At 36.3% G+C, this 22,280-nt stretch overlaps 1 protein-coding gene and 2 pseudogenes across 1 annotated transcript in view; 2 read left to right on the top strand and 1 right to left on the bottom strand.

Moving 5' to 3' along the window:
• The window catches only part of HTR2C (5-hydroxytryptamine receptor 2C), a 258,300-nt gene that overhangs the window by 186,937 nt on the left and 49,083 nt on the right, over nucleotides 1–22,280 (top strand). The window lies entirely within an intron of this gene.
• LOC115841616 (ferritin light chain pseudogene) lies at nucleotides 5,338–5,979 on the top strand (annotated as a pseudogene).
• LOC115841614 (mitogen-activated protein kinase 6 pseudogene) lies at nucleotides 8,314–10,529 on the bottom strand (annotated as a pseudogene).

Raw genomic sequence — 22,280 nt, 5'->3', positions numbered from 1 at the left:
TCCACCCCGACCAGGGAACTCAGGGTACCAAAAGAAGATGCTAGGGCCTGGTTTGTGTCAGTGGCACTTTAAAAGGAACAAGAGAGGTTTGTTGTGTATTAATTCCCCCCCCACAGGAAGCCCATTACCCTAACTCATCATCATCGTTCACTCTAACTCATCCCCTGAGTATTTTCAAATATAGGATTCCTGATAGTCGTGAGCTATTGCTTTGTTCCTTTCTTACCACTCTCTCCCAGGGCTGACACGTTAGAGCAGCACACAATAGCATAAACCTAGGGGAAGCATGGAAAATAGTCACTTGAAACTAGGAGGTAAAAAGAAAGCTGCTAGGAAGTCGAAGTTCTATAACTTAAAAAATGCCTCTTCCAGTTTTGTGGGAAATGCTAGCTAGGTTATTCCTGGGATTATTATACATATATATATATATATATATCATTTTATAAATATATATATATTATAATATATATTATTATACAGTATATACAGTATATATACAGTTCCACACAGAAAATTATATAATAAATAGTATTGTTTTGTAAACAGTCCTTTCCCTAACTAAAATAAAGTTTTACTTATCCTTGCCAGGTTTTCCAGAGAATACAGTCAGCCCTTTGTATCTGCAGGTTCTTCATCTACAGATTCAACCAACCACAGGTCAAAAATTAAAAAAAAAAAAAATTCCAGAAAATTCCAAAAAGCAAAACTTGAATTTGCCACACAGCTGCAACTAGTTACATAGCAATTACATTGTACTTATAACTATTTACATAGCAATTACATTGTACTAGGTATTATAAGTAAACTAGATATGATTTATGCATTCGGGAGGATTATATGCAAACACTACACCATTTTATGTAAAGGACTTGAGCATCTACCCAGAGTCCTGGAACCAATCTGAACCCCACCCCCAATACCGAGGGATGACTGTGTTAACTAGCAGAGTGTTTTTCTATAAGTCTTTCATTTTTATCTGCTTCTACTTAATAGCACTGCCCTATTTTGGGCTATTTGACCATAAATTTCCATTCTGTCTCCTTTCAAAATCAATATGTAATGTTTAGGAGGGCTAAAGAGATATTCGGATGATGACTTGAAAAAGATATTCTACATCAGACAATCAGGCTCACCTTTCCCCTTGATACTTTTCCTCAACCCTAAGCTAAAACTAAAAGAATAGCTTTTACCTTAAAGTACCTTAAAGTATCAGAATATGTAAAAATGCTGGAAACTGGTCTTAGCATTTCACACAAGTCCTATAAAATCAAACAAAAAGAAATCTAAAACCCCAGCAGAAATTAATAAAGAGTATTGGATGCATGGTAGAACTTTTAAATGTTTATAAAAACCAGAATGATGTGACTAGAATGAGAAACAATACTAAAGTTTGTCAACCCAAAGGACCACAAACTATAAAGAGTCCAAAAGGTAGTTTATTTGGGGTCTTAGAATTGCTATTCTGGGAACACAGATTCCAGAGGAACACAGAATAGTGTCCCATCAGAGGAAATGGATAGGGGTTTTTACGGGAAAAAGCGGGAAGCTCATGCAGGCTTAGAAAAGTTGTTTCCCAAGAATTTGGATTGGAGGATAAATTTGTTCTATAAATACAATTGGGTTATTGAGCATATCTCATCTGTTACTACGGAAAGGTATGTTTTCTCTAGTTCAGAAAAAGTACAGTTCTCAGCATTTTTTTTTTCCTTTTGGCAACTCAGCAACTATTCAGCAGTTTTATTTAGACTGTTCAGCAAAAGTTCAGCACAAGCAGTGAACATGGAGGTCCTCAGGGCACGTCTCAGTCATTACTGACCTTGCTCCTTTCACATGTTCAACCTAAGTTCTATCTCCTCGGTTAGGATGGAAAAGTGGTAAAAGGAGATCTTGACTCACTCTCAGTCTTGCTTTCCAACTTCCTGATATGACAAGGGAAGCTGGAAGACTAGAAAATCTGCATTAATCTAAAAAACTGGCAGTAGAGAAAGTATAGAATACTATATAGTTGGCGTATATATGCCAAATGTGGGAATAAACATTTTTTAAAGCACGTTACTGTAAATTCACAGAGCCACATAATTTTTATAGCTACTCTTATAATTTGACAAAAATTAAGAGCAGGTCTACTGTAATCAACTTCCTACATCTCAATATAAAGTTCTTCCTTCCAGCCCTTTAACTCCTTCATTCACAAATATTGTGTTCTATGACATCATTGCAGATCTCCTTGACTTTTGTCCAACTCTCTTGCTTCCTCCAAACTTTACTTTCTTCCCTTTCCAGCTTTCTCTGAGAAGACTTATCTTATAAACCTGGGGAGAGTTAAGTTTATCATACTCAGTATTTCCAGAATATCATGTGCACTACCTCTGTCATGGCACTTAACTCATTGTAGGGAAATTTTTGTTTGCATGTTTGTCTCTCCATTATACAGTGAATCCCTACTTATTAACATAGAAAAATTTTCAATGAAACACAATACAAATTGAATTAACAGGGTGAAGTCATGGCTTTTAATATGTATATTCAAATCCAAATTATCAACTGCATCACTTTCAGTGTTAATATCACCAAACTTCAGGGGTTTTGGGCTTTGATCTGTAACTAATTTATGAGGTTACTGTGATGCATAAATGACATAATCTGTAAAGTTTCCTGGAAAAAAAATATACCTAACTAATGCTAGTTTCTTTTTATCTAATGAATTTAAGGATTTTTAAACATATTATGAAATATATAAATATGGCATTGTGATAGGTTAAACACAATAAACTATAATTAATCCTGGTAGAGCCTGAAAATCATTTAATAAACTTCAATGCATATTTCTAATAAACATTTTTCAAAGACGGAAATAGAAAAGTCATTTCTTAATATATTCTAAGTCAACAGCCAGTATAATAACAATGTGTGGATGTAGGATTAAACATATAAAAACATTTTTTAAAAAGTTAAAAGTACAGCAATAGGTCATACTATTTATGATAGATGAGACATCAAAATCAATGATAAAAGAAAACATGTTAGATAAATTTAGACTCTTGGCCTCATTTCACACACGAAAATAAATTCTAGGAAGATTAAAAAGTTGACTATTTAAAACCTATCCAAGTAAACACAAGAAGAAATTGAAAAGGATATTTAGCCAACTATTGGATATTTACCTAACATCTAAGATGAAGAAACCATAGGTGATTACACAAATGAGAAGACTGAGAGATTTGGCTACATAAAAATATAACATTTCTGACTACAGAAACATTTTTTTAAAATGTAAAGTAGAACATAACTAATTATCAGAGAAATGCAAATCAAAACTACAAGCAGGTATCACCTCACACTGGTCAGAATGGCTATCATCAAAAAGACTACAAACAATAAATGCTGGAGAGGGTGTGGAGAAAAGGGAACCCTCTTGCACTGTTGCTGGGAATGTAAATTGGTACAACCACTAGGGAGAACAGTATGGAGGTTCCTTTAAAAACTAAAAATAGAACTACCATATGACCCAGCAATCCCAATCCTGGGCAGATATCCGGAGAAACCATAAATCGAAAAGATACATGCACCCCAATGTTCACTGCAGCACTATTTACAATAGCCAAGGCATGGTAGCAAACTAAATGTCCTTTGCCAGAGGAATGGATAAAGATGTGGTGTATATATATATATATATATATATATATACACAATTGAATATTCCTCAGCCATAAAAAAAAGAACAGAATAATGCCATTTGCAGCAACATAGATAGACCTAGAGATTATCATATTAAGTGAAGTCAGAAAATGACAAATATATATCAATCATATGTGGAATCTAATTTTAAAAATGATACAAATGAACTTATTTACAAAAGAGAAACAGACTTACAGATATCAAAAACAAACTTAGGCTTACCAAAAGGGAAACATCGTGGGGGGGGGGATAAATCAGGAGCTTGGGATTAACATACACACACCACTATATAAGATAGATAAGGAACAAGGAGCTACTGTATAGCACAAGGAACTATACTCAATATTCTGTGATAACCTATATGAGAAAAGAATATGAAAAAGAATGGATATATGTATAACTGAATCACTTTGCTGTACATTTGAAACTAACACATTGTAAATCAACTATACTCCAATAAAATTTTTTAAAAAACGTAAAGTAGACTGGGATAAAATAATTGCAACAAGAAACAAACATAAGCAAAATTACAAGATAAAGCAATGACTGACATAAAATATTTGTCTCAAATATTTAACAATTGTGTTAAAATACTATATTATAAAATATACCTATAGGTTTATTTAGAAGAACAGTGTATAATGCATCCCCTAGATACTGGGAAATGAATATGAACATGATGTTTCCATATTCTCATTCATACTTCTGTTCAAAATCACCATTTCCATTCTGTATATTAGTAATACGATCTCAGTGTGCAAAATTTTCTACAATTTCTAAACTGTGTGAGATTATAAAATTTTAAGATGTGTTTACAACACAAAAATTATATGTGGATATAAGTCTTTAGTCCTTCCAAAATTCTCTCTTCCTTAAAAGCAACAAGAAATTTTACAAAAATTGTCAGAATCAACTAATTCAGGACTCTGGAAGTTACTTAAAAGCTCAAAGCAATCCAGGGAGTGTTTATTCAAAAAAATGACTGAATTTTGCTAAGAGCAGCAGTCTCTGTAGCATTTTAACTTGCCCTATTTCATTACCCGTCTCAGGCTCCGGGGTAGCCTTGAAAACCAAGAGCCTGCAATCTCAGTGCAAACTAGCAGCCCAATACCTACCAGAGGGAACAGAGTTAGCACACTCCTTCAGAGCCTCATTTCCAGAGAATTGTCATTATTTGACATGTCTGGTGGTCCCCTGGAAGAATTAACACCAATTCTTCAAAAACTTTTTCAAAAAATTTTTTTAAAAAGAGGAATTCTTCCCTACTCTTTGTATGAGACTGATAATATCCTGATACCAAAACCAGACAAAAATAGCATAAGGGAAAAAATATATAAGTCAATATCCTGTATGAATATAGATGCAAACATCCTTAACGAAATACTAGCAAATATATGAAAAAGGTTGGACACCAATATAATGGGTATTATCCCAGAAATGCAAAGTTGGGGCAAGCCGCTCAGGCGGTCCTGCGGATCTGTCTTTTGCTTCAACAGTGTTGGGGAAAAACAGACCGAGGGACGCCCCTTGCTCCAGCCTCCAACCACCCTCCAACCTTTTTTCCAGTCGCAACTTTCGGAATCAGCCACTCAGCCACCCTCAGCTTTCGGGACCAGCCAACGCCATTTTTTGAGCTTAACTCCGTATTACCGATCAACCATGAGCTCCCAGATTCCTCAGAATTATTCCACTGAGGTAGAGGCTGCCATCAACCGCCCAGTTGACATGCATCTGGGTCCTCCTACACCTACCTCTCTCTGGGCTTCTATTTCCACCGCGAGGATGTGGCTCTGGAGAACGTGGGCCACTTTTTCTGTGAATTGGCCAAGGAGAAGCACGAGGGCGCCCAACGTCTCTTGAAGATGCAAAACCAGTGCAGCAGCCGCACCCTCCTCCAGGAGCACAGAAGCCGTCCCAAGATGAGTGGGGTAAAACCCAGGATGCTATGGAAACCGCCATTCTCATGGAGAAGAACCTGAGCCAGGCCCTTGCGGACCCGCAGGCCCTGGGTTCTGCCCGCGCAGACACGCACCCCTGTGACTTCCTGGAGAGCCGCTTCCTGCAGGAGCAGCTGAAACTCATCAAGCAGATGGCGACCACCCGACTAACCTCCACAGGCTGGCTGGTCCCAGGCTGGGCTCAGCCAGTATCTCTTTGAAAGGATCACCCTCAAGCACAACTAGGAGCCTCCAGAGCCCAGAAGCCTTTGAGGAGCCCCCCTGGTGTCAGGGCTTCTGCCTGAAGCCCGTCTCTGCAGCCGCTAGGGCTTTGTAACCGCCCTGGGGCCCTCTCCCAAGCCTTGGACCAAATGGAAACAATAAAGCTTTTGGCAGCAAAAAAAAAAAAAGCAAAGTTAGTTCAACCTGTGAAAATCAATCAATATAATGCCCCTTATTAACAGAATAAAGGGAAAAACACTACCTGATTACCTTAATAGACTCAAAAAAGCATTTGACAAAATCCAACCCCTTTTGTGATAAAAACAGATATGTGGAATCTAGAATGATGGTACAGATGAACCGGTTTGCAAGGCAGAAATAAGAGACACAGATGTAGAGAACAAATGTATGGACACCAAGGGGGGAAAGCTGGATGGGCGGGGAGCGTTGATGGGATGAATTGGGAGATCGGGATTGACATATATACACTAACACGTATAAAATACATAACTAATAAGAACCTGCTGTATAAAAAAATAAAATAAAATTCAAAAAAGTATTTAGCTCTGAAACAAAAAAATGATATTTTAAGAATAAAGTTGTATTACTAAAAAAAAAAATACTGAATCATCTCCATCAACCCTCAACCACACCTCAGTTCCCCCTTCCTAGCCCTTGAGGTCAGGTGTTGGCTAACTACATCCATGTGCCAAATCCTGGTGACTACTGATATTGATAAATAAAGTTTTCTCGGAATACAGTCACACCCATTCTTTCAAGGATCGCCTATGGCTGCTTTCAACCTACAAAAGTAGAGTTGAGTAGCTGCGAAGACTAAAATATATATTACTTAGCCCTTTACAGAAAATGTTTGCCATTCTCTGGTTTAAGATGCCGTTTGAAAATCCCAAGTTTTTCCTTGTTTGTTTTTTGGTTTTGTTTTGTTTTTCCATTGGCTTTCTTCTTTCTTAATTGCTGCATGTGAAAAAAAATAAAATGCCCTTCTACTCCATGTGTGCTTTTCTTTTGTCCAGTTAATTTATTTAATTAGTTTTTCATCTTATAATATTTCTCACTATACTATAAAATCATGAGAACAAGTATAATGTTTGCCTTCTGTATCATTATCTCCATCTACCTACTATATATTAAGAACTTAATATTTATTAAATACATAAATCAATGCCACATCAGTAAAACACCTTAAACTTATTTTGGAACAAGGAAGAGAATAAATCCATAAATTAATAAAATATACCAATTCTCCTAAAATTCATTTCAATATATTTCTATCATATTAACAATTCATACTAATAATTTGAGTAATGTATTACTCTGAAAAGAACATGCCTATTATACAATGTAGTAGTTACTTCAATACTTGGCTCCTGAAACATATTGTCACTGGTTTTGTGGGGTTTTTTGTTTTGTTTATTTTTACATTTAACCTAATTTTATTCATGCTTGCCTTGGGATGGGGAATAGGTCATTCAGTAAAAACATACAATAGAAACAAAATATGTCTTATCATGTACAACTTTTAAACTACAATAATTATGTACCTTAATTACTTCCATGCACACATGTCGAACATTACAGTTTTCTTTTTAAATAAACACAATTAAGACTTCTAGGAGCATTTTATAATAAAGTAATTCCTAATTTTTCTTTGTAGATAGATCAAGTACCTCCAAAATGCAAATTCCTATACACAGTGAGCGCTTTACTTAAAATGAATACTTAAGTAAATTAAGTACATGGACAGCCTTAGGATAAGCTGACATATATTCAGCTAAGTAGACAACAAACCATAGTGCCAAATGGAAAAAGTGTATTTGCAAATAAATTTCAAAAACTAAGTTAACTTTTTAGAATTAAATACAGAAAATATATTGATTTGCTAAAATAAATAAGATGTGATGTAGTAACACTTCACTATAAAGAATGCATACCAGAACATTTATAAACGGTGAGTGAATCTTATTAAGAATACTGCAATAAACGCTGGCTAAATAGAAGTGCATATTGTGAAGCACTATGGGTAGTATATGTTTTGCCACATACTTCTGTTACCTTGAGGTAGATAACACATGTGTACCAAATTCGTCATTCATTTTCAGTTGCTGCTGGTATCATGTGTTTTAAAGAAATGTGTACAGTAGGAAAAACTTGGAAATACTCAAGAATGAAAAATATTTTAAGAAAAAAATATATATTTTCATGCAATTATGTAGTCTCACTGTGTAAATTTCAAGGCAAGATTTTTGTTTCCTGTAAAACAGATCATTGTTCTATGAGAGAATGTTTTTTACTTGTCTTAGTGCATTTCTTTTGTCTCCTCCCGCATTGCATTATTTTGCTCTATTCTTTATTTTTGTGTGCAAATGACATGCCAGTTAAAATGAAAACCATCTCACATGTAGAAAAAAAGTCTGGATTTTAAAAACCAAGGAAAAAATGCTTTCTAAATGACACCATCTGATTCAAGTAAAAAACTGACTTAAACACTAGTAATAACAAAGACAAAACACATTTCATGAAGAATACAAAAAGAAATGCCTGCTGAGTGTTTTAGTTCAGATGTTTCAGAATGCTGCTGTATGTTTTATGAGAAATCTGAGGGGAAGATTTCATAGCAGGAGGTGTTAATGTGGCCTGCATTGACTTAAGTGGTGATCCAGCTGGACTGTGAAACTGTGGGATGCCTATGGATTCAAGCTGCTTGTTAAAGAGGAACTCCCCACTGTTGTTCAGAAATCCTTCCTCACTTCCTCTCTCCTCAAGCTTCCCATCCTCTACCGGCTCAGTTTCTAGCATTTCAATATCTTCTTCCTTGCTAAAGAACTTGTCCAGGTAACTGGGGTAAGTGTTTTCCTTTTCAATTTGCTCATCCTTCCTTACCTCACAACAAAACTGACTTATGAGAAAACAGTCCTCCCCATCACCCACAAACTGGCTATCCCAGGAAGACTGGTACAAGCCTTCTAACTGAGCCAAATTGGCCATTCTTTTTTCCTGTTTTTCTCGGCTTACTGACTTTGATATCAAACTTTTCAATTCTAGTTGGGACACTGAGCTATTCAAGTCATTCAATTTGTCATCAACAGCAGTAGGCTCATGTTGTGAATTAAGTTGAATAGTTCCTGCAATAAAGGAATCAAAATCAAATCCCTGATTCTTTTCCCTTTCTTTTTCAGCAAGTTGCTGTGATGCTATTGGACTTTAACCAATCCATTCCTTTCACATTTTGACTTGCCTTTCTTATCAGATTTTTCTTTGCTTTGTTCTTTCCAATAAGTGTGGGTTCATAGTAATGATTAACTTCACTCTCTCTCCAAACCAAGTTATCTAAGTATGATGATGACCTCGTTTTGTAGTTACCAGTATGGCTACACTCCAGATCACAATATTTGTTTTCATGATGATCTGGGTATTGCCAACAAGGCTCAGTAGAGTAATTGGTCTCAAAGCAGGATCCTCCAAATACTTTTCACTATCTCCATCCAAATATTTTCGAGATCAACTTGTACTTCTTCTTCATCAGTGACATCAGACAGAGCTCTTGGGTCAAGCTGAACTTCATCAGTATCAAAGTTGTTATGTATAGGCCAATCATGCTCTGAAAATTGACAATCATGGTACCTTTCCCAGTTATAAATGTGACTATGAGTTTCATCCATAAGCAAAATATCATCAACTTCATCTTTAATATGAAAAGGATGACCTGAAATTGGCTCATCCATTGGAAAAGAATAAATGCTCATGTAAGGATGAGAAAGCACTTCTTCTGCTGTCAACCAATCCATGGGGCTAAATGTCAAAATTTGTTCCAGGAAATCCAGTGCTTCTCGACTGATTCCGGGGAGCAGCTGAGTTAAGGGTTTGTGTGGCTCAGTCATGTCATTTCTAATGTAAACTGGAATTATGCTGAGAAGCTCCTGTCAATCTTCCTCATGTACAATAGGAATAGACTCTAAAATCAGCTGCATCTGTTCAAGTTCATGTGCACCTGCAAAGAGGGTTTTACCAGGCAGCATTTCAGCAAAGATGCAGCCTGCAGCCCACATGTCAATGGCTTTAGTATAAGTATTAGGACAAAGTAAAAGAGGTGGGGATCTGTACCATTTAGGAACCAATCCTTCAGAAAGATGACCTTAATGGGAATAATGGGGATCCATGATCCATGCAAGACCAAAGTCACCTATCTTCAGCACCAAGTCTTCAGTATTAATGAAAAGATTAGCTGGTTTCAGATCTCTGTGCAGTAAGTTTGCTGAGTGAATATATTTGAGCCCACGTAGCAGCTGATACATGAAAAGCCTGGCATGCTTTTCCAGTAACGGGCCCTGCTCCAGCACATTAGCCAAGTCTGCCTCCATGTACTCCTGAACAATGTAAACACTGTTCAATTTGGTAAGAGAGCCCACATCATCTGTTAACAGGCTACCACTAGGACCAAGAATTTCAAACACCTTCACAATGTTATCATGGTCAAGTCTAAGAATTTTGATTTCACGTAGAGCATGTTTGACACTCTGGGGATCAGTAAGGACAATTTTCTTGATGGCTACTCTTTTGTCACAGTCATTGTCTACAGCAGAAAAAACCAAGCCATTGCCTCCACAACCCAATGGTTTTAAGTCCATATAACTAGAGCCCAGATTTCATGAGACTTTTAAATTTCTCTGCCATTTTGAAACCCTTACTATTGCCTCTTCCTTTCAAATTGTTGCACTTGTGTAAATAAGGAAGAAAATTGGCATCAAAAGGAAAGATCTTTCAAAAAGGTAGAAAAAATAATAATTTTGCTTCCACAGCAAGGTGGTTTCATTGCATATGCCAACCAGGCCTGTTGAGTTCCCCTTAGATTTAAAGCTCAAAAAGCTCTACTCATACTGAGAATTAAAAAGATTGCAGTACTCATAGGTGAAGAAAGGGGCAGCAACTCTGCAGACATTTAAAGAAAACACTCAAGAAACTCAAACGGAATGAAGTGACATTCAGATTTACTGTGCTGAAGGATTTAACATTTAACAAAAATGTGAATAAATATGCATACAACAGGCTTCTATGAACATTCTCCTCACAGTGCAGATACATTCAGTGTTGGACTGGTCCTGAGCAGCATCATTCTAAGGTGCTGGCAAGCACTATTTCCGTTTTGCTTCTTTTCTTCCTTTGTTGCTGTATATTTCAACAGGAAGCTCTGGGGGCGGTTGGTTAACAAAATGTCTTTCGTTAGTGACCAGGTGGCTCCAGCTCACCACAATCACAATCAAACCTACCGTCCATCTTACTCTGATACAACGGGACTTCTACGATTCATCGAGGGAGTGCGGGGCCCACGGACAGCCCCCAGTGTCGGCTCAGGTCTCCGGCTGTGCTGGCGGTGGCGTCTCCGAGGCACGGTTTTGTTATTTTAAAGCAAATTTGTGAAAGTTTCAGGGAAATTTTTTAAATGGCAATATTTTAATTGTAAACCACAACTTTATAAGTCATATATATGTAAAATATAGTTTGTTTTTAGCTATGGAATTCGATGTCAATATTGCTTTCCTTTCCCCTTTAAGAAGCTTTAGAAGGAGTTTCCGTTTTCTGTTAATTAAAATTTCACAGTAACTTTTTTTTTTTTTTCCGGTACACGGGCCTCTCAGTGTTGTGGCCTCTCCCGTTGCGGAGCACAGGCTCTGGACGCGCAGGCTCAGCGGCCATGGCTCACGGGCCCAGCCACTCCACGGCATGTGGGATCTTCCCGGACCGGGGCACGAACCCGTGTCCCCTGCATCAGCAGGCGGACTCTCAACCACTGCGCCACCAGGGAAGCCCCACAGTAACTTTTAATCTATTCTCATTCTGCAGAGTAAACTGTTTGAACAGGGAATAAATAAAAACCAAAAAGCTTTGCTAAAACTTAGGATGTGGGGATGTTTGAAATTGGGCATATGAAAGGCAGTGAATAAGTATTGGTTTCAACCTATGATGTAACAGAAGGGAGGTCATGGGGGCATTCAAGGTTAATACCTGGAGTTCACTTGGAGATGTATTGAATATTTTTAAGCCTTGGGTATTTACTGCAAGTAATCAAAAGGATCACTAACTAGAGAAAGCAGATATGGGTATGGGTTACAAATTCACAAACAGCAGTTACTAGGGTGCTCTAATTAAGGCTGTAGATGGTGTCTCTTTGACGTAGCTACTTTGAGTGTTCTAAAATCATGATTGCTACTCCATGCTTTAAGAAATCTGCCTGATACCTGGCAGCATGTTGTTGACACTAGTATCAGTAGCTATTAATTTAGACTTGACTAGATTTTTTGGTAAATATTAGTATATAAATTTAAGATAAAAGTAAATTGAGGGGCTTCCCTGGTGGCACAGTGGTTGAGAATCCACCTGCCAGTGCAAGGGACACGGGTTCGAGGCCTGCTCTGGGAGGATCCCACATGCCGCGGAGCAACTGGGCCCATGAGCCACAACTACTGAGCCTGCGCGTCTGGAGACTGTGCTCCGCAACAAGAGAGGCCGTGATAGTGAGAGGCCTGTGCACGGCGATGAAGAGTGGCCCCCACATGCCACAACTAGAGAAAGCCCTCGCACAGAAACGAAGACCCAACACAGCAAAAATAAATATATAAATTAATAAACTCCTACCCCCAACATCTTTTTTAAAAAAAAAAAAGTAAATTGATTTTACAGGTTTTGTCCTATATCTTTAGTTTAAATATATTGTAGAAAATGTATCCTCCCAAATAGTAAATTAACTAGTAGCCACCAAAAATTTAGAAACATTGATCCAAAAATTTCAAATGATAAATTGTTCAGTCAGGGATAAGTTATTCATTCCTTGAATACTAATCTTTAATAAAATGTGCATTTTAGTATTTATGAATATGTTATTAGAGATTTAAAGGATTATTATAAAAAAGCATTATTCAAAAGAACATTTTAGGTTTACTTTGGTCTTTAGTGAACATTAGAATGATGGGGTGGTCATCATATTTATCATTCAAGTACCTAGGAGAATTACCAAAATTTAATCCTGCTAGTATCATCAAGACTTGATAAATTATGAATACCAGATACTTTTTTAAAAATATATTTTCTCCTGTTGAGTTAGCAATCACCTTACATAAATGACACAGTCAAATAGGCTTTTTCTTTTCAATATAAAGTACCAGATTATGGGTGTGCTTAATGTATTAAAATGAAACCAAAACCAAAAAATCTAGAGGCATAAATTTAAAGCCACAATAATATCTTATTCTCTTACCTCTATCTTTTCTTTTTCCCACACTACTGTGCTAGGGTAGAGCCACATAGTACAAATAGCAGAATTTTTCATTAATGTATACTTGGTTAGGTAGAAAGCACCAGGAAAACACTCATCATTTCTTCTTTGTCTTTCTCCCTTTCCCACCCAAGATCCATAAAATTGCTGAGTCTTCCATTCTCTGGAGAAAATATAAACAGAGACATGGAAATCATTGCCATATTCCCATAGGGAAAGACTTGAAGCCAACTTGAAAGGAACTAGCTCAATTGGAAATCATAAGGAAAGCTCCAGGGTGGATGGGTTGTGGGACTATTTCAGGGAAACAAATCCAGGGTGTTATTCAAAAAGGTATTATACATCATATTGAGCCTTTCAGGTGTCTGGTCCTGGTGGAAGTTCAGGTTCATGAATTTTTACAGGTAGAAAAGTTCTCAGAGCTGAGAGGCTTGAGATAGGAAAGTACATAATGCAAAATTTATTCAGCTGAAAGAACGAGGCCGACAGAATCTGTCTTTAGCTAAGTTTCTTATTTATTTCAGTATGTGGTAGTCAGACTGCATAGCCACAGAGCAGCAAGTCTCAGGATGATGCTTCTAGACCTATGTTTTTGGCAAATAACTTGTGATACATATAAGATGGTTAATTTCAACTGGGATAACCTGGGATAACTGGGATAAATGTATGCAGCCCATCTAGGTTCTTCTAGCAATAGAATTGCCTCTACTGTAATAATAAGAAGTCTGTGTTTATATTATTTAGAGTGGCTTATATAATTTAGAGGTTTATGTATTTATTTAGTAAGGGTCGACAAAATTGGAAGTGGAACTGGAGAGTGTTTGTAATCCATGATATATCTTGGCATCTATGTCAAGAGAATTTTCTCTTTTTATTTAAGTTGATGGAAAAGTATATTGTTAGAGATACGGGGTTTAAGTTTGAGTAAGAGGTGGGTTATTAGTTACCAGGCTTCTAGATCATGTAGGCCATTAGTAATCACAGCCAGTTCATCGGGAACAGAAGACCAGCTTGGAAGAGGTCTCCCTGAAATGGTTCACACAAAGACACATCAAGCGACAAGCCCTTTGATAGAAACTGGAAGGAACTTCATGATGCAGCAGTTAACAGTCACATGGGTGGGGAGGTTGAACATCCTGCATAGTGCTGCCAGGAAATCCCTATTTTATACTAAGAGGGGGCTGGCTGGTTGCATATGTAGGATGTCCCATCTCCCCGCCCACATCGTCGAGACATACCAGACCGCCCACATCATCAGGACATATACCAGAAACACCACTCTGCCTCACTGAAGAACCATAAAATCTACGTGTCAAGGAAGTACAGATGCTAAGCTACATCACTAGAAAGGCATTCTGACAACTCTTCATTAGAGGATAGAGTACTGTTTTCTATGACCTTGGCTCATGAGACACAGTGGGTGTATGAGTGGATCTGTAAGCTCAGGGCCAGTAGGAAATTATTGAACAATAGTAGCCAGATGAAGAACCTGCAGAGTTCCCAGCAACTCCACTAGCCATACAAGTAATGCCTCCAGAATTGCACCTCCTCCTTTCAGCACTACACCAAGGTAGGTGAGTTTAGTAGTTGGACATATTTACTTAGGGTGCTCAGAGACAGAGTAGATAGAGGGAGAGAGAATTTAATTCCTACTGCAGAGAGAAGCGAAGGTTATAGCCTAAAAAGCATCCCAGAATTTCAGGTCTGAGTGTCAAGGTAATACTTTTTTAAATGTCTCAACTTCAGAAGCAGGAGATTTGGGTGCAGTGGCCCAGAGAAGATCCAGTAATTCTAAATCAAGTTCAAGTGGGTGCAAACACAGTCTAGTATCAGGGAAGACTCAAGTTGCAAGGGAGTGGGTGTGATTCCAAGGGAGAAAGTTAGTGGCATTCTCCGAAAACATTTAGAAGAAATAATTGATGTAAGATGCAGTATCCAATGATACCCAGGAGACTCCATCAAAGGCAAGGTGATAGGAAACATCAAGAACAGGGCTGAGCCCTTCAAAAACATGGGATAAGGAATAAAATAGTAAAGCAAAATCCAGCTTTACTGAATTTTATGGGCTAGACTCTTCTACTTCTGGATTCTCTAGAGAAGATAATCTCAGAATAAAAATAAGTCCATATATTTATTGGACTAATTTATTTAACTAAAATATATTTAAATGGAATAAATATAGCTTTATTAAAAATACACTGTCATACTTACCTTCTCAGTTTTCTCCATAGACTGAAAATTTCACTATGGACCTGTATATGAAAATTACTGATCTATAGGAGACGCTGCTGATAATCAATTCTGTCGATAGCATCAACCTGAGTGACAGCCTAGGATGCCATTGAGTTTTCCAGACTTTAATTAAGGTCCACATTAACCTGGCCATCTCAAAAGACTTTGGAGTTCTAAAAAGGCTTTATTCACTATGCATTCAAATCTGGGTTAAGTTTCCAGTAAACTGCCCTGGCTTTGGCAGTCTTCAAAGAGTGCAAGTGGGCCAATGTTAGGCTAAGGAAAAGGCTGACTCAGGTTTGGGGATTCAGAGCTCTTGTATCCTTTTAATTTAATTTAATTTAATTTTGTTTTATTTTATTTTATTCTCAGCAGCACACTCTCCACTGAAATTCTGGCCTCGGTTCATGGTTCAGGAAATTTGTGATTTCATGTCTAAGGACCCCAAAATCCCACAAAATTTATGCGCAAACCATTGTTTATAATTATAATTCCCTTATACCTGTCTATGGAGTCTACAGAGATATTTCTTCTTTCATCACTGATAATGATAATTTGTGTCTTCTAGTTTTATTTTTCTCCCTCAGTCTGTTTGGATGTTTATCAATTTTATAAATCTTTTCAAATAACCAATATTTCATTTCATTGAATTTTGTCTGTTATTGTCTTTCCTCAATTTCATTGATTTCTGCTTTTGTATTCATTACCTCCTTTCTTCTGATACTTTGGATTTAATTTTTACCCTTCTTTGTCCATTTAATATGGAAGCTTAGATCATGGATCTGAGATATTTTTTCTTTTCTAAAATAAACCATTAATGTTAGTAATTTCCCTCTGAGTACTGCTTTAACACTGTCACACAAATTTTGATGTTTTAATTTTCATTTAGTTCAAATTATTTTCTAAGTTAATTTATCTTCCTTTTAGAAACATGGATTGTGTAGACCTGTGTTAATTGCCAGATGCTTTGACTTTTTCAAGATATCTTTTTGTTACTGATTTTTAGGTTAATTCTGTTATGGTCAGAGAATATACATTATATGATATCAATTATTTTAATTCCTTAAGATTTAATTTATGGCTCAGGATGTGTTGTTTCCCAATCAATTTCCATGAGCTCTTGAAAAGAATGTGTATACTCCTATTGTTGGTTAGAGTGTTTTGTAAATGCCAATTTGTTGTAGTTTGTTGTTAGTGCTGTTCAGTTCTTTCATATCGTTGGTAATTTTCTGTCTACTTGTTATGTTAATTACTGAGGAAAAGATGTTGAAATCTCAAAGTATAATTGTGATTGTACTTCTTTTCCCCTAGGGAATGCACACTTTATTGATAGAGCTATAAAGAAATGTTAAGTTACTGGTTACTGTAAATGTCAGGACTGTGGTTAATTTGGGGGGGAGAAGGGTTTACAATTGGGTCAGAGCACATGGAAGGGCTTCTAAGGTGGCTGGAAAAGTGCTATTTCCTTTTTTTGGTAAAAGATACATATCATAAAATTCATCATTTTAACCATTTTTAAGTATACAGTTCAGTAACATTAAGTATATTCACACTGCTGTGAAGCCGTTACCACTATCCATTTCCAGAATTTATCATTCCAAACTGAAACTCTGTACCCATTAAACAATAACTCCTATTGCTCCCTTCCCCCAGCCCCTGGTAACTACCATTCTGCTTTCTGTCTCTGTGAATTTGACTATTTTACAAACCTTATATAAGTGGAGTCATCATTCTGTGTCTGGCTTATTTCACTAAGAATAATGTCTTCAAGGTTCCTCCATGTTGTAGCATGTATCTTAATTTCATTATTTTAAAGATGAAGCAATGGTCCATTGTACATATATGTGTGTGTGTGTGTGTGTGTGTGTGTGTGTGTGTGTGTGTATATACATATATATATAGTGATTGTACTTTTGTTTTCTTTTTTTTTTTTTGCTTCATGAAATTTGAATCTCTGTTATTAGGTGCATAAATGTTCACTATGGTTATATTCCGTTGAGGAATTGACACTTTTATCACTATAAAATGGTTTCTGTTATCCCTAGTAATATTCTTTGATCTGAAATTTATTTTGTCTAATATTAATATAACAACTCCAGCATTCTTTGATTAGTGTTTGCATAGTTTACCTTTTTCCATTCTCTTACTATATAGCTATCCATATTGTATTTAAACTTGTAGGTTTCTTATAGACAGCATATAGTATTATTGTTCTTCTTTTTAATCCAACATGGCTATCTCTTTAAATTGATACAAATTACACCTTATACCATTTACATTTAATGCAATTATTAATTTGTTTGTAATTATGTCTGCTATTTTATTATTTTCTATTTATCCCTTCACTTTTTCATTCCTTTTTTTCTATTTCTGAATTATTTGGTGGGTTCTACATTTCATTTTAGTATTCCATTTTTATTGATCTGTTGAAGTTTTACTATATTTCTCTGTACAATTTTTTAGTGATTGCCTCTTAGATTGAAATATACATACCTAATCTGTCAAAATTTCCTTATAATTAGTACTTTATTCACTTCAAGTGAATATAAAAAACTTACAACCATATCGTCCCCTTGGCGCCTCCCCTTTTTGTTTTAATTGCAATATGGAGTACATCTATATACATTGAGAACCTTCAGGTGATTTTATAATTTTTCTTTTTGACAGTCACATATATTTTAAAGATTTAAGAAAAGAAAAATAATTATTATATTTTCCCAGATTGTTTACCATTTCTGTTGTTCCTCACTTATTCTTTTTTTTAAAATCAGGAACCTTCATTTTTTATTAATTTTTATTGGAGTATAGTTGCTTTACAATGTTGTGTTAATTTCTACTGTACAGCAAAGTGAATCAGTTATACGTATAAACATATCCCCTCTTTTTTAGATTTCCTTCCCATTAAGGTCACCCCAGACCACTGAGTAGAGTTCCCTGTGCTATACAGTAGGTTCTCATCAGTAATCTATTTTATTCATAGTAGTGTATATATGTCAGTCCCAATCTCCCAATTCATCCCATCCCCCCTTCCCCCCTTGGTATCCATAAGTTTCTTCTCTACATCTGTGTTTCCATTTCTGCCTTGCAAACCAGTTCATCTGTACCATTTTTCTATATTCCACATACATGCATTAATACACAATATTTGTTTTTGCCTTTCTGACTTACTTCACTCTGTATGACAGTCTCTAGGTCCATACACGTCTCTACAAATGACCCAATTTCATTCCTTTTTATGGCTAAGTAATATTCCATTGTATATATGTACCACATCATCTTTATCCATCCGTAGATGGGCATTTAGGTTACTTCCATGACCTAGCTACTGTAAATAGTGCTGCAGTGAACATTGGGGTGCAGGTGTCTTTTTGATATATGGTTTTCTCTGGGTATATGCCCAGTAGTGGGATTGTGGGGTCATATGGTAATTCTATTTTAGTTTTTTAAGGAACCTCCATACTGTTCTCCATAGTGGCTGTATCAATTTACATTCCCACCAACAGTGTAAGAGGGTTCCCTTTTCTCCACACCCTCATCAGCAGCTGAGGGTTGTCTTTTCGTCTTGTTTATAGTTTCCTTTGCTGTGCAAAAGCTTTTAAGTTTCATGAGGTCCCATTTGTTTCTTTTTGTTTTTATTTCCATTACTCTAGGAGGTGGGTCAAAAAAGATCTTGCTGTGATTTACGTCAAAGAGTGTTCTTCCTATGTTTTCCTCTAAGAGTTTTATAGTCTCCGGTCTTACATTTAGGTCTCTAATCCATTTTGAGTTTATTTTTGTGTATGGTGTTAGGGAGTGTGCTAATTTCATTCTTTACATGTAGCTGTCCAATTTTCCCAGCACCAGTTACTGAAGAGACTGTCTTTTCTCCATTGCATATCCTTGCCTCCTTTGTCATACATTAGTTGACCATAGATGTGTGGGTTTATCTCTGGGCTTTCTATCCTGTTCCATTGATCTATATTTCTGTTTTTCTGCCAGTACCATATTGTCTTAATTACTGTAGACTTGTAGTATACTGTAAAGTCAGGAAGTCTGATTCTGCCAGCTCTGTTTTTTTGCCTCAAGATTGCTCTGGCTATTCGGGGTCTTTTGTGTTTCCATACAAATTTTAAGATTTTTTGTTCTAGTTCTGTAAAAAATGCCATTGGTCTTTTGATAGGGATTGCATTGAATCTGTAGATCGCTTTGGGTAGTACAGTCATTTTCACAATATTGATTCTTCCAATCCAAGAACATGGTATATCTCTCCATCTCTTTGTGTCATATTTGATTTCTTTCATCAGTATCTTATAGTTTTCTGAGTACAGGTCTTTTACCTCCTTAGGTAGGTTTATTCCTAGGTATCTTATTCTTTTTGTTGCACTGGTAAATGGGATTGTTTCCTTAATTTCTCTTTCTTATCTTTCGTTGCTAGTGTATAGTGATGCAAGAGATTTCTGTGCATTAATTTTGTATCCTGCAACGTTACCAAATTCATTGATTAGCTCTAGTAGTTTTCTGGTGGCATCTTTCGGATTATCTATGTATAGTATGATACCACCTGTAAACAGTGACAGTTTAACTTCTTCTTTTCCAATTTGTATTCCTTTTATTTCTTTTTCTTCTCTGATTGCCATGGCTAGGACTTCCAGAACTATGTTGAATAATAGTGGCCAGAGTGGACATCCTTGTCTTGCTCCTGATCTTAGAGGAAATGCTTTCAGTTTTTCACCATTGAGAATGATGTTTGTTGTGGGTTTGTCATATATAGCCTTTATTATGTTGATGAAGCTTCCCTCTATGCCCACTTTCTGGAGAGTTTTTATCATTAATGGGTGTTGAATTTTGTCAAAAGCTTTTTCTGCATCTATTGAGATGATCATATTGTTTTTATTCTTCAATTTGTTAATATGGTGTATCACATTGATTGATGTGTATATTGAAGAATCCTTGCATCCCTGGGATAAATCCCACTTGATCATGGTGTATGATCCTTTTAATGTGTTTTATTTATATATATTTTTTTTTTAATATTTTTTTTTTGCGGTATGCGGGCCTCTCACTGTTGTGGTCTCTCCTGTTGTGGAGCACAGGCGCCGGACTCGCAGGCTCAGTGGCCATGGCTCACGGGCCCAGCCACTCCGCGGCACATGGGATCCTCCTGGACCAGGGCATGAACCCGTGTCCCCTGCATCGGCAGGCAGACTCTCAACCACTGCGCCACCAGTGAAGCCCTTAATGTGTTTTTGAATTCTGTTTGCTAGTATTATGTTGAGGATTTTTGCATCTATATTCATCAGTGATATTGGTGTGTAATTTTCTTTTTTTGTAGTATCTTTGTCTGGTTTTGGTGTCAAGGTGATGGTGGCCTTGCAGAATGAGTTTGGGAATGTTTCTTCATCTACAATTTTTTGGAAGAGTTTGAGAACAATGGGTGTAAGCTTTTCTCTAAACGTTTGATAGAATTCACTTGTGAAGCCATCTAGTCCTGGACTTTTGTTTGTTGGGAGATTTTAATCACAGTTTCAGTTTCATTACTTGTAATTGGTCTGTTCATATTTTCTATTTCTTCCTGTTTCAGTCTTGGAGGTTATACCTTTCTAAGAATTTGTCCATTTCTTCCAGGTTGTCCATTTTTTTGGCATAGAGTTGCTTGTAGTAGACTCTTATGATGCTTTGTATTTCTGTGGTGTTCATTGTAACTTCTCCTTTTTCATTTCCAATTTTACTGGTTTGAGTCCTCTCCTTCTTTTTCTTGATGAGTCTGGCTAAAGGTTTATCAATTTTGTTTATCTTCTCAAAAAACCAGCTTTGAGTTTTATTGATCTTTGCTATTGTTTTCTTTGTTTCTATTTCATTTATTTCTACTCTGATCTTTATGATTTCTTTCCTTCTACTAATTTTGGGTTTTGTTTGTTCTCCTTTCTCTAGTTCCTTTTGGTGTAAGGTTAGATTGTTTATTTGAGATTTTTCTTGTTTCTTGAGGTAGGATTTTATTGCCATAAACTTCCCTTTTAGAACTGTTTTTGCTGCATCCCATAGGTTTTGGATTGTCATGTTTTCATTGTCATTTGTCTCTAGGTATTTTCTGATTTCATCTTTGATTTTTTCAGTGATCTCTTGCGTATTTAGTAATGTATTATTTAGCTTCCATGTGTGTTTTTTTTACTTTTTTCCCTGTAATTTATTTCTAATCTCGTAGCATTGTGATCAGAAAAGATGCTTGATATGATTTCAATTTTCTTAAATTTACTGAGGCTTGACTTGTGACCCAAGATGTGATTTATCCTGGAGAATGTTCTGTGTGCACTTGAGAAGAAAGTGTAATCTGCTGTTTTTGGATGGAATGTCCTATAAATATCAATTAAATCTATCTGGTCTATTGTGTCATAAAGCTTGTGTTTCCTTATTAATTTTCTGTCTGGATTATCTGTCCATTGGTGTAATTGAGGTGTTAAAGTTGCCCACTATTATTGTGTTACTGTCGATTTCTTCTTTTATAGCTGTTAGCATTTGCTTTATGTACTGTGGTGCTCCTATGCTGGGTGCATATATATTTATAATTGCTATATCTTCTTCTTGGATTGATCCCTTGATCATTATGTAGTGTCCTTCCTTGTCTCTTGTAACATTCCTTATTTTAAAATCTGTTTTGTTTGATATGAGTATTGCTACTCCAGCTTTCTTTTGATTTCCATTTTCATGGAATATCTTTTTCCATCCCCTCACTTTCAGTCTGTGTGTGTCCGTAGGTCTGAAGTGGGCCTCTTGTAGACAGCATATATAAGGGCCTTGTTTTTGTATCCATTCAGCAAACCTGTGTCTTTTGATTGGAGCATTTAATCCATTCACATTTAAGGTAATTATTAATATGTATATTCCTATTACCATTTTCTTAATTATTTTGTGTTTGTTTTTGTAAGTCCTTTTCTTCTCTTGTGTTT

This window comes from Globicephala melas, chromosome X (assembly GCF_963455315.2).
Source record: "Globicephala melas chromosome X, mGloMel1.2, whole genome shotgun sequence".
In the NCBI taxonomy this organism is placed as follows: Eukaryota; Metazoa; Chordata; class Mammalia; order Artiodactyla; family Delphinidae; genus Globicephala; species Globicephala melas.
The sequence above is the reverse complement of the archived record's forward strand: the minus strand, read 5'-3'. Positions and strand labels throughout refer to the sequence as shown.